The 12,831-nt window shown below is 48.0% G+C and overlaps 1 long non-coding RNA gene across 1 annotated transcript in view; it reads right to left on the bottom strand.

The window, feature by feature from the left end:
* LOC140632504 (uncharacterized) overlaps positions 1 to 12,389 on the bottom strand; it is a 28,782-nt gene extending 16,393 nt beyond the window's left edge. Inside the window, exons 1-2 of the long non-coding RNA XR_012030106.1 lie at positions 12,222 to 12,389; positions 2,446 to 2,527 (exon numbers count right to left, since the gene is read on the bottom strand). This is a non-coding gene — a long non-coding RNA (uncharacterized lncRNA). The remainder of the gene's footprint in view (positions 1 to 2,445; positions 2,528 to 12,221) is intronic.
* Between the last annotated feature and the right edge of the window lie 442 nt (positions 12,390 to 12,831).

The raw sequence follows: 12,831 nt of genomic DNA, 5'->3' as shown, positions 1-12,831 counted from the left end.
GCCACCCCTGGCCAAGTCCTGGGAGGGGGGTCCCAACGGCAGCCAGCCAGGACTCTATTTGCAGAGACGCCCAGAGGAAAAATAAGCCCAGTGGAAGACACAGCTAAGTTCACGCCTTCCGGGCACGTGCCAGGTACTGTGAGAGGGGCTTCGGACCCACTGTTTCCTTTCTTTCTCAAACCTCAACCCCCGCAGAGGTTCCTGCAATGGTCATTTAGACAATAAATGTTTATCAAGCTCCTGCAATGTGGATGAGTCAGGTATTATGTTTAATTCTGTTTTACAGATGAGGGAAAAGAGACTTGGAAAGGTTAAATAATTTGCCCAAGTTAGATATTGGCAACTTTGGAACTTAAATTCAGGTCTGCTTCATGCCAAAACTTCCTTCTTTACCTCTACTCTGATCCGCCTTTTAACCTGAAACCACTATATCTTTCTAGATGTCAGGTACAATGCTCTACCACCTTTACTGGGAATTAGCCAATAAAGTACTATTGCCTGGCCCATAATAAACGGTCTGCAGATATTAGTATATATTATTCTACATATTACATGTTTATCTATTGGGATGGTTAATTTCATATGGCAACTTGGCTAGGCCACAGGTATTTGGTCAGACACATCTGCATATTGCTGTGAAGGTATTTTTAGATTAGATTAACATTTAAATCCAGACTTTGAGTAAAGCAGATTACTCTCCATGAGGTGGGCCTCATCCAATCAGTTGAAGGTCTTAACAGAAAAAAACCTGACCTCCCCCAAAGAAGAGAGAATTCTGCTTTCAGACTGTCTTTAGACTCCAACTGCACATTAACTCTTCCCTCGGTCTTCATCCTGCTGGCCTGCCTGAAGATTTTGGATTTGGCAACTTCCACAATCACATGAGGCCATTCCTTAAGATAAATCTCCTTCTCTCTCTCTCCCTCTCTCTCTCTCACTTTCACTCTGTCTCTTTCTCTGTCTTTCTCTCTCGGACCACATGACACCTCCATGCAGGAATGAGCTGGCGAGTCCACTGACATCCAGCCACCCGTGTGGCTCAGTGCAGGCTGTGTGATGGTACTGGAGGTGTGAGGAAAGAGCCACATCCAACAGCCAGAAATCACTCGGCTGGTCCCAAGGTCACCACTACCAGGCAGGTGACCTGGAGATTTCTTTCAAAGGTCTCAGCTTTAGTTTCTTCCTTACCAAAACAGTAGTAATAATAATTACTCCAAGGGTTATTGCAAATATCCACATGAAATGCCATAACATGATATTATTTTATGAGTGGCAGTTCTTCATCCTCTGCAAGAGGAGTCCAGCTATTAAGTAAATGTAAGCAGTTTCTGGGCTCAACTTCAGAATAGGGTCAGCCCTGGGTTGCGCTCTGGAGTCGGCCTGGATGGTTGATGGTCACCAGGCATGTGCCTCACTGCAGCTGATGGGGGGGAGGGGCGCTAATCCGGTCTAATGTCTCCAGGAGGCAGGCAGCCAGGGAGGAAGGGGTTAAACTCATGGCCCCACTCCAAGGGAGAAGCAAGCTGGGCTCCGGCATCATCTGCACTTGAACTCGAGTGTCTGCCCTTCCCCATCACCAGGTAAGGTCAGCTGACAGCTAGAACCTAACCAAATAATTCAAGGACTGGGAGAGCCAAGCGACTCAGTCACAGGTCCTCCTAAAGCTGAGGCCCTCTCACCACAGTGGACGATCTGGGAGACATATAAAGACTGGAAAGAGAAATTAATTTGAAAAACACAGAGAAAGCAACGGCAGGATTCTAATCAGAGAATCGGGCTGCCAGCAGAATGTCATGTGTCTCTTGGAATTCAAACCTGATGCATCATTTTTGCCATTATCTTAGCATGGGGGAGAAATGAAATGCATTTTCATCTCACCAAACTCAGTCACCACCTCACTCCGTGACATTGGGCAAGTCATTCAGCACCTGAGTCTCGGTTCCCCCTTCCAGAGAGAAACAAAGGCTACAAAATCAGTTTGCCAAACTCCAGGCATCAGACTTCTGTGATCATGAGCTTCACCGTACATAAGCACCCCGGTGACTATTTACTCAATGTCGCTCTTTCTATATTTAAAAAGGAAATTCTCTATCACCCCATAAACGTCAAAAGAGAGCCTCTTGTGTTAAAATTTATAATGAACACATAATTATTATGATTTTTATATTTCTCACATGCCAGTCCCCTGCAATCACACCCATCCTATCCTTAGGAATCACTGGTCTCCAGAGCTGGCATCCGGCCAGTGAAAGGCCTTGATCCCTCGCAGCATTGCTAACACCCAGGGAAGCCTCCCTGATCCCCTACAGCAGGCTAGTTCCCTCTGCACATCCCCAGTGAGTCGTTTATCTTTCTTTTCCCTGCTCATGTGCAGTGGCTGAGTGTATGTAGTGCCAGACAACCTGCGCTCCAGAGGCGGTGCTGCTACATTATTAGCCCGCTCACCTTACGTAGTGTTGCTTTCCGTCTCCACGATCAGTTTCTTTAGCCACAAAATGAGGTTAATTTTTTCTTCAGTGAATGGAATCTGAAAAAAAAAAAAAAAATGTTGAAAGTAATTTAGGTGAGAAAAGCAGAAGATACTTCTGGTGGTGGCCCCAAAGGCTCAAAGTCAGGGGAAAGAAGAGTCTATCCGAAGAGATAGGAGCATGTTTACGTTACGCAATAATGCACATTACGCAATAGAATTCGTGTTGTTCAATAGAATTATGATGGTCATTACTGATACTTACTGATCGGTTACTATTGTGTTAGGGGCTTCAGAAGCATGATTTCAACTGATCTTCACAAGCACTGTTATTCCCCCTTTACATGAAGAAATAAAAGTTCGGTGAAGTGATGAGTCTGGTCCAAGGAAGCAACTAGAACATGACAGAGCAGGGACTGATCTCGAGTCTAGTTGACTCCAGGGCCCCTGCTCACAACCCCAATGGCAGGGGGTTTCTGAACTGGGCACTGTGGTCATCACTCTTTCAGGCTCGCAGCTGACCACCCACTCCCTTCCACAGGCTCCGTTGCTCATCCTGCGACAAGTGAATACAATTCCTGATAAGACACTGAAACACGTGCCTTATCTCATGCAACTGTCAACTTCCTCTTGAGTCAACCCTTTTCCTATCTTTTCCTTTCTGACCCTTCCTGCATGCATCATCAGATTAAAGTGCCTGAGCTAGGCCTTCATCATGGAAGCCAATGCCCCTCCCTCTGCCAAAGAGTGCCAGTGGCTCTGGGTGACCGATGGCACAAAGCACCAGTGAACTTGGTGACTTCTAAAGGGAGTTCCAGTGTGGCGCCCCAAGAAGAGAGCAGCCGAGAGGGCAGGCCGGCTTCATCTTTACTACGCAAGTATTCCCTGCATAAAGTGTCACACGTGCGAAACTTACTGACAGAATGGCATTGGGCGTGGATTTCAGAGACCCAAGCTTGTTCCTGGCCATGCCACTAAGTAGTGTCTCTGGGCCTCGGTCTCTCCATTGGGACCATGGAAATGACCAGCCTGTCTCACAGCACTGGTGGGGGATGCAAAAAAAGACAGTGGACAAGACTAGTGTATACAAGCAAAGTATACATGAAGTGTACATGTCAACAAACCCACAAAGCATTAAGATTAAAAGCATTGTGTCCCTCTAGCATTTGAAACAACCTCTTTCCCCTTCCTTCCACACATCCTGGTTTCCATCAGTGCTGATCTCCTGTTCATGCCTGTTTCGTCTTCCTTGCCCCACTGGATGCCATCTCCTCCCTCTCCATTGATGCAAATTATAGGAGATCTTTGGGCACTAACCTGTCCTCTCTGATCCAACAGCCTGGCAGCTGATTTGGCATGACCTGGAGTAGCTACCAGCATAGATGCATCTGCCACTTCCGTGCATATGTATGTGGTCTTGGTCTTCATCACCTTTCTGTCTCTTCCCCAGAGATCTCTGGCCATCCCTCAACAGGCAAAGCTGAATGGCCTAACACCTCCATTGTTAGACCTCTCTGCTCACAAGCTCTCAGTAGAGGCAGCCACAAGAGGGTGACCATAGCTCTGAGGACCACCCTGGGCCAGCCTAGCCACCTGCTGCAATGGCCTCATGAAAGGGAAAAGATGGACAAGCCAACAGCTGGAGGGACAGGTCAAGGAGATAAGGGTTCTGATTGAAATATTCCTTGTCGGGAGCCAAGTCATTGGCATGATGCAAGCCTTTTTTTTTTTTTAAGCCCTGAACGAGGGGGATCAGACCATTCCCTAAGCCCACAGATGATTATCCTGGGCAGGAACTGTGGCTCCTCAGCAATAGCAACCTCAAGGGCATCAGGTTTTTAGCTTCATTCTGGGGCTGCTGGGCCAGTGCTCACCTGTCCCAGGTGGTCAGTGATTATGAATAAATAAATGCCTTAACCTGGAGGAGCTTAACTCTGGGCTTTGAAATTTAATTCCTTGTGCCTTCCACCACAAATGACCCCTGTCTCCCCATTGCTGGAAACTAAGACTGCCAATCTTCCACAAAGCTGAATTCTAGGTATTTTAAATTAATTAATTAATTAGTTTGTGAAGCATAAATAGACGTGAACCTCGTTTAGGAAAATTAACACACATGAAAGAACTCCCCTGGCGTGAGAATTCACATCACAAATGGTTGACTCTTTGAAGTGAGGTCCCTGTTCCTGTTGGGAATATAATGTAACTGAATTACAAGAATTCAGTTTAGACACAACTTTTCTGGAATATGCATAATAGAACATAAACGAAGGTCAACTGGGAGCCTCAGTGTCAAAAATCCTTTCTATGGAAAGATGGCAGGATAATAATTCTCATATCTTAAAGTACATCTGAATCACCCAGAGAGTTCATTAACATGCAGGTTTGGGGCAATGAGGCCCAAGAATCTGCATACTTCACCAGCTCCCCAGTGATGGGAAGCAACCAATCTGAACCACACAGTCAGAGGCCCGGAGATAACTCTTCAGGTGGCTGTCCTCCTCACCTGAACAGTTCCCCCAGACCCTGTATGTTTGGAGGTTCAGCCCCTGGCACCTTCTCAGTCAGAGGCCATGAAGTCAGATCCCCTTTTCACCCAAGAGTTGGACCCCAAGCTCCTGTGACTTCTCAGTCACGAGCACCCCAGATATGTAAGGTACTAGTTCCTATAGGTGAAAGCTCAGGACTGAAATGCTCTGCAATTATACAGTTGGGAGAGCAGAAGACAAAGAGGGGAAATGACTTGTCCAACAGCACATGGCAGCCCAGATGGGCAAAGAAGGCCCTGTCTCCTGATCCCTCTGCCAGTGGCTGCACGGCCTCCAGGTCTCCACGAAATGGCCCTTCCTCGGAGAGTGAGCTCAAGAAAGACTCAGGCGCCGAGTTCCATCCCGCCCCCAGGCCCTGCCTTTCTCCTCCGCACTAATCACAGTTAGTAGCTATGTATTGTTTCTCGATGTTCTTCCCCACTAGACAGTGGACTCCATGAGACAGGGACCTGCTTTTATACCCTAGAGTTTGTAACATCTCACCCAGGGCTCAGCATGGATTTCAAAGTCACTAGCTATTAGTTGGATGCATAGACAGACAGAAGTTACAGTTGTCTCTCCTACATAGCAGAAAATAGGAATATTGAAAAGGAGAGGGGTTTCCCCACAACCAGGAGCAAGTCCGTGCCATAGGGTCAGGGAAGCCAGAAGAAACAGTCTCCCTCAGACCTTGGCCCAGAATTGGACCAAACAGGCTCTGAGAGCAAGCCTTCCAAGTCATAACAGCCTATATATTTTTAAATTTTATTTGGTGAGTCCAGAGTATGGACAGAAGAGAGTGCACTTCACCCTTCCCCTTCTCCAAAAGGGGCCAGGGTCCCTGAGGCCACCCAGCTTTATGGTTTCACATCGCCCTCTAGCGGCCAGGATATGTCACCTGTGTGTGATGTTCATGGAAAAGCCCCTTAAATAAATTTGTAGGTCGTCCTGGCCTGACTATAATTAATAATTTACATATATACGAAATGTATTAAATCCATTGAGCTAGTCGTGGATCCATTCAACAACTAATCACCTTGCCTAGCACATGCCTGAGACAAGTGCCAGGTAAAAGGATGTAGCAGCGAGCATGCCAGGTGTATCCCCTGTACGCTTTTGCCTTAGAAGGGGATTGGGACATTCAGTCATCACACAAAACTGGGGGAGAGACCCCTGGGAACAATTGTAAGGAAGAAAATATACAGAACATGAATATAAAATATGACAAGCGGTGGACCCTCTTCAGGCAGGCTTCTCTGAAGAAATCATGCTTACGCTTAGATGGGAAAGACAAGAATTAGCAAGATGAACGTACAGAGTGGATGGGAGGGAAGGAAAAGGCAAAGATTCCTGGCAAGAAAGAGTTCTGTGAGCATGAGGCAGAGAAGGCCCAGTAGCCTGGGGTGGGGAAGGGCACAGGACAAGGAGACTGAGGAAGTAGGTTGGTATTATTACTCCCATGACTTTCCCATTAATTAGGGAACTGAGGCCCAGAGATGTGACACGAGTTGTGGTTTCATGGCTTCAGAGCAGTAACGGAGAGAACAAGGGTGGCCCGGGTTGGTACCAAGGGTGGCCCGGGTGGTCAGCCAGGGGGCCAAGGCACCTGAGCATGAGAGAGGGGACCACACAGCTCATCCAGCCCAACAAGCACTCAGGTGACAGCTGCTCGAAGGTCCTTGCAAGGTCACCTAGGCCTCCTGTCCATTTGACAGGTGAGAAAACACCCAGAGAATGGGGGCTCATGTAGCAGAGAACGGAGAAGCATCGGCTCCCACATCACAGATGCTCAGGCCTGGAGAACTCGCTGTTGCCAGGATGCTCCAACCTGGCAGCCCAGCCTCAGGCAAAGGTCCAGTTCTTTGAAAGGGCTCCACCTCTCCTCAAAATGCCCGAATCTCAGTCTCTGAGTACTTCAGTCCTAGGATCCATCTGCTACCCCCTCAGGGGCAGAGGACTCAGAGTCCATATGAACGAGCTGTCCATCCACCCCAACCCTGCCCTCCAAGCTGCTCCAGCCCGTGCCCACCAATTGCTGCCACACTAAATGCCTGCCGTGTCCCTTGGCATGTTGTACCCTCCTTCCTGCCTGCAGAGACTTCTCCCTAAGACCCCTTTTTTCCCTCCTCACAGCCTGGCTGACTGTTGCCCATGCTCTGGGTCTTATCTTGGACTCCATCTCCCCCAGGATCCCCTCTGCTGGACTCCCCCATCAGAGCACTGATCACGCTGCCTTCTGACTGCCTGGCTCCTTGCTCATCACTCAAGTGGACCTGAGATCAGGACCGGAGATCAGGACTCCATACATCTCATTTTCTTTTGTGTTCCTAGCAGCTAGCTCAGTGCCTGGCACTTAGAAGGTGCCCGGAACTGTTCCTTAAATAAATAAATGAAGGCAAATAAGTTACTCTGACCCGAGTCACCTGCTGTTCACCACCCCACACTGCCTTCACTGCCTTTCTTGCCTCTGTCACTCTGTGTCAGAGTGTCTGAGACACTCTGTGTCTGTGTTGGTCTCTGTGCCCCCTGTGTTTAAAGGGGGCCTGCTTACTGCTATAATCTGGTCTAAGAGAAAGAAGACCGCTCCGTCCCAGCCCAGGCAGCAACTCGTCATCCTTATTACTAGTGGCAGCTGCTGAGTGTCCCCTACTCTCCCTTGGAAAGTGCGGAAAGTGGAGAGAGAAGCAGTAAGGAGCAGTCTGCATTTCGGACTTCTCAGGCTTTCTGTCTACCACCAACACTGTTATCCTGGAGAAGAGGAATGCACTTGAAAGATGCATTTTCTTTCTTATCGCTTCCAACTGTTTGGATCTCTCTGGGTGAACCTACAAGCCAGAACAGACCTCAAGGCCAAAAAAAACATAAGGTGGCCCCACAGTGAAGCAGCTTACCCCCCAGCTTCCATGCAAAAGGGGTCCTGGTGGCTCTGCTCAGTCAATGGCACCCATCTATGGAAGGCCTACCATGTGCCACGCTGTGGTAGGTGCTTTCAATAGGCGGAAAATAGTCAGACTTCATCCCTGCTTTCTGCAGAGCTACCACTCTAGCAAGAAATGAAGAATTAACCAACTTATGACACAGTGATTCGAGGATAATTAAGATGCAGACCAAGGAGGAAATGGGCAAGGTGCCAAGAGGACACAACCTGAGTGGCCTGGGCTCACCTGGGAGGTCGGCAGCTGCCCTGAGGCTGTGACCTTGACTTTCCAGTTGAGAGCTAAAGGAGGAGGAAGTGTTCATTAGGCAAAAAGGGAGAGTGTGTGCATGTGTGATGTGTGTGTGCCCACATACACACAGGTGCACGCAAGCATTTGTGAGCATGAATAGCCATTGGTTTGGTGTTGTATGTGTGCATGCATGCACATGTCTGTGTGAGCGCACACACCACGTACATCGCGTACCCTTGTGCCTGTGTGCACATCCGCATGCACACATGCGCTACAAATGTATCTATGGCCATGCGTGCAGATGCCTGAGTGTGTGTGGCGGGGGGGTTCCCAAGTGCATGTATGTCTCCTACCTAATCAGACAGTCTTTAGCCTCTGGGCCTCCTTCCTACCATAATAAGTTGTCATGATGAAGCAGATTTCAGGACTTCTTTGTATGGAACCATGGTTCTCAAACCATTTCAGGTCATTTCAATGACAATAACAGCTAGTCCATGTTAGTTGTGTGGCAGCCATCGTGCCAGCCAATTCATGTGTGCTCTCTCATCTACTCCAGCAACACCAGGAGGCAGGCATGGCTACTGTCCCATTTTGCAGAAGGGGAAACAGAGGCTCAGGAAGACCAAGGGTCTTCCCCAAGGTTACCCAGCAAGGTAGTTCTGGAGCTGTGATTTGATCACAGGTCTGTGTGACTTCAGAGCATGCACTCCAATCCACGGAGCCCACTGAGCTCCCTTTCCTGTCTTGAAGGCAAGAGCAACAGAGGAGGCCCATAGGGCAAGTCCCCTCCCGCTGCTGCTGCAACAACACCCTCCCAGCCTTGAATCAAGTCTTCAGTTGAGCCCTGCCCCAGTTCAACCTCGGAGTCACCTTCTGACCTTGGTAAAGTCCCTCCTCCTTCGTGGCTCCTGAGAATTTCCCCAAGCTCTGCCATCCCACGGTGATAGCTTTGCTCTGCAGGTCTCTGTGGGCAGGTTACATCATCTCTCAAAGCTGTTTCCTCGTCTCTGCTAGCTGGAGCTGGAGCTGGAGCTGGAGCTGGAGCTGGAGCTGGAGCTAGCGGTGGGGCTCTCTGCGCAGCACTGTCCTGGGGATTCACGGTTCACCCATACGAACCTGTCAGCCCCCTGACCACCTCACACGCCTGCTCAGCAAACTGTGGCTGCCACCGATGCCGAGAACCCAGCAGACCAGGGTTCAAATGCCCACTCTGCCTTCCCATGGTCATGTGGCCTTGGCAAAAACTACTTTACTGTCCAACTTTCCTCACTTATAAAACAGGAATAAAAATAGTACCTACCTCATGGGTTTGTTTGAGGAATAAATGAGATAATGCACTGAGCACAAAGGGATTGCCCGGCAAATGGTAACTAATATTATTTGCATATATTGTGCAATATTGGAAATAAGGATTACTCGGGGTCTAATTTTGTTCCATTTTGAGGTTTTAGAATACAAGGAGGCATCTGGTTTGACCAGGTTTGCTAGAAATTGGTTTGTAAAAAATGTTTTCTAAAACCAGACCTGACTCCTGGGTCAATGGAAAGTTAGTTTCCCTTAGGCTCTGAGGCCAAGCGGTTCAGTGCAGCTTACTCTGGTGCTAGCTCACAGTTCTGTTAGGTTCAAGGCCATGACCATGAGTAAGTAATTTGCTCTTGCCAGAAACTGTAATCATAGTCATATTCTAAATATTTATACTGCAAGAAACCTAACCTGTCCAACCATCAGGGGCCACAGGGGCCACTCACTCACTCAATGGAGTTCATTCACTCATCCAGCTCAGGATTGTTGACCATGCACCTGGTGCCAGCCCCTGGGCGCTCGGCCTGCTGGTGGCAGAGGGGACAGTAGCTGGTCCTGGGCTGTGCGGAGTGCTGAAAAGAAAGCAGGCATCTGATGCTGTGGCCTGTCTGAGCTGGAACCCACCCTTGTGGGTGCATCTCAACTAACGCACACATTTAACAGATAGGGTTAACAGAAGGAAGGGGGAATGAGAGCCACTGAGATCCCAAAGCTTCAACAGAACCCTGCTCTCCTGACTCCTAGGGCACCGCCTCTCACCCTGAGCCTGCTCCCTTACTCCCAGACACTGCAAGGCTTCGGGTCCACCGCACAGAGAACGGTGAGTTCTTGAGACAACTTAGTCCACACATCACCCCAAATGTTGACAGTAAGAATAAAAAAGCAACCTCATTAACAACAGTATGTACCATTTCCTGGAGGACCACTGGGTGCCAGGTAGTTTGTGAGGGATTTTATATGCCTAGCATTTACTACTCAAAACCACCTCACTGGGAAGGTCATTTTTTTTTTAAGATTTTTACTTTTTTATTCATGAGAAACACACACACACAGAGAGAGAGAGAGAGAGAGAGAGGCAGAGGGAGAAGCAGGCTCCATGCAGGAGCCTGATGCAAGACTCGATCCTGGGACTCCAGGATCACGCCCTGGGCCGAAGGCAGGCACTAAAACACTGAGCCACCCAGGGATCCTCTGGATGGTCATTATTATGTCACTTTAGGGAAAAGGACCCTGAGGCTCAGAGAGGATTTTTCCAAGGCAGTACAAACAGAAGTTACCTCACCGTAATTGAATTTAACTATGCCTGACTCCAAAACCAAAGCCCAGGACCGCCATGCAATGTCCCTCGGTAGGACACAGGGTGCAAGGTACAAGCCCTGCAATACCCTCCTCTGAGCTCATCCAGGCTGTCAATGGTTTGATCTCTGCTTCCAAGAGGGAGGAAAGAGTGGGTGAGCAATAGGGAGGCTTAATATCCAGGCCTAGGATTGAGCACCCACTAAGATCCCAGACTGTGGCAAGCTTGGGGTGATACAGGTGGAGTGACGGAGTGCTCACTATCTGGACAGACATACAGACTGTTCTGACTCCTGTCCCAGGCTCAGTGTGGCACCAGATGCTATGAGGTAACCTGTGGCATGTGACATGGAGCAAACCATTTCCTGTCCTCTACAGAGGGGACACCAGAGAGTGATTAAACCCAGAGCCTCTGGAGCCAGACTGCCCAGGGTTAAATCCTAGCTCTGCTCTCACCTGATGCATGACCCCATGCAGTATTAGCATTTACTGAGTGTCACTTGCCTGTTCTGTAAAATCGAGATAATAATACTTATTTTATAATACAATCAAATAGGTATTATGAGGACTAAATGAATCACCATTTGGAAAGTGGTGACACAGAACAGTACCTGACACAGAGTAAGGACCATACACATTTTTGTTAGTTTTTTTTTTTACATTATTCAAACTTGAGTTAATAGTACCCGATTCTTTGAATGAAGATACTTGCTATAAAATAATAGAATGCCTGGCAAGTGGCTTTAACAAGAAGATTTTATTCAGGGATCCCTTGGTGGCGCAGCAGTTTGGCACCTGCCTTTGGCCCAGGGCGTGATCCTGGAGACCCGGGATCGAATCCCACATCAGGCTCCCGGTGCATGGAGCCTGCTTCTCCCTCTGCCTGTGTCTCTGCCTCTCTCTCTCTCTCTCTCTCTGTGTGTGACTATCATAAATAAGTAAACAATTTTTTTTAAAAAAAAGAAGATTTTATTCTTCCATAATGAGAACCCTTTGAAGGGCAATTGTTTCAGGCTCAAGGATGTCTTCAGGAACTCAGGATTTTTTCATCCTTCTTCCCAATATCTTCTGCATATCATCGATGCAGCCCTCATGTCCCAAGATGGCTGCAGCAGCTCCAAGCATCACATCCTCATAAACTCACACCCAGAAACAGAAAGGAAGGAATGTGGGGATCTCTCTGGCACATATTGCTTTCTTATGGAGAAAGGAAGTATTTCCTAGAAACCTCCCAAAAGACTTCCCTTATCTGTCATTAGCCAGAATAGGATCATGTGATTGCCCTAGTCACTGTAGAAAGCTGGAAAAGCACAATTCTGCTATTTTTAGCCACTACCTACAACAGAGTTCCATGGCAGAGAGGATGGGAGGAAGAAGAGCTGTTGAATGAGCAATCAACCTGCCTTGCAGAAGAATCTTGAGAAGGAAACCAGAGAAAAGGTACACGAATGGTGCAAAACATACCTACACATACTGAAGATATTGTTCTCATAAGTAATAACCGCAGTGCTAATCTCTGTAGCTAGGAGGTAGAGCCTACAGAAAAAGCAGGGTGCCGATAATTCTAGGTAGTCCCGTTCTTTCCCTATGGACGAGGCAGGCAAGGGAAAAACGAAAGGAAGCCAACTGCCTCATGACCCTGACCACTAACTCTGACATTATATGACCTCACAATAACCTAGACCCAGGGAACAATTGGTCACCAACTTCCCCTCTCAGTTTGTGGGTTATAAATAAAGCCTGGAGGGGGAAAAAAATAAAGTTAGTTTAAGAAACAGTGATATAATCCCTCCGAGAGGAGAAAACTTTTGTTTAGAAAACACTCTGATGGGCCATTTTGCAGTGAAAAGTCAGCCCTCCAGCCACGATCTAGATCAGGGATCAGCTAACTTTTTCTATAAAGGGCTACACAGTAAATATTTAAGGCTTTGTAGACAATATAATACTTTTGCGATGCTGTACCCTGAGTAGTGTGAAGACAGCCATGGGCAACATGTCAACAAATAAGTATGGCTGTGTTCCAATAAAACTTTATTTATACAAGCAGGTGGGGGCCAGATTTGGCCACAGGTCA

Source organism: Canis lupus, chromosome 4 (genome assembly GCF_048164855.1).
Source record: "Canis lupus baileyi chromosome 4, mCanLup2.hap1, whole genome shotgun sequence".
Taxonomy (NCBI): Eukaryota; Metazoa; Chordata; class Mammalia; order Carnivora; family Canidae; genus Canis; species Canis lupus.
The sequence above is the reverse complement of the archived record's forward strand: the minus strand, read 5'-3'. Positions and strand labels throughout refer to the sequence as shown.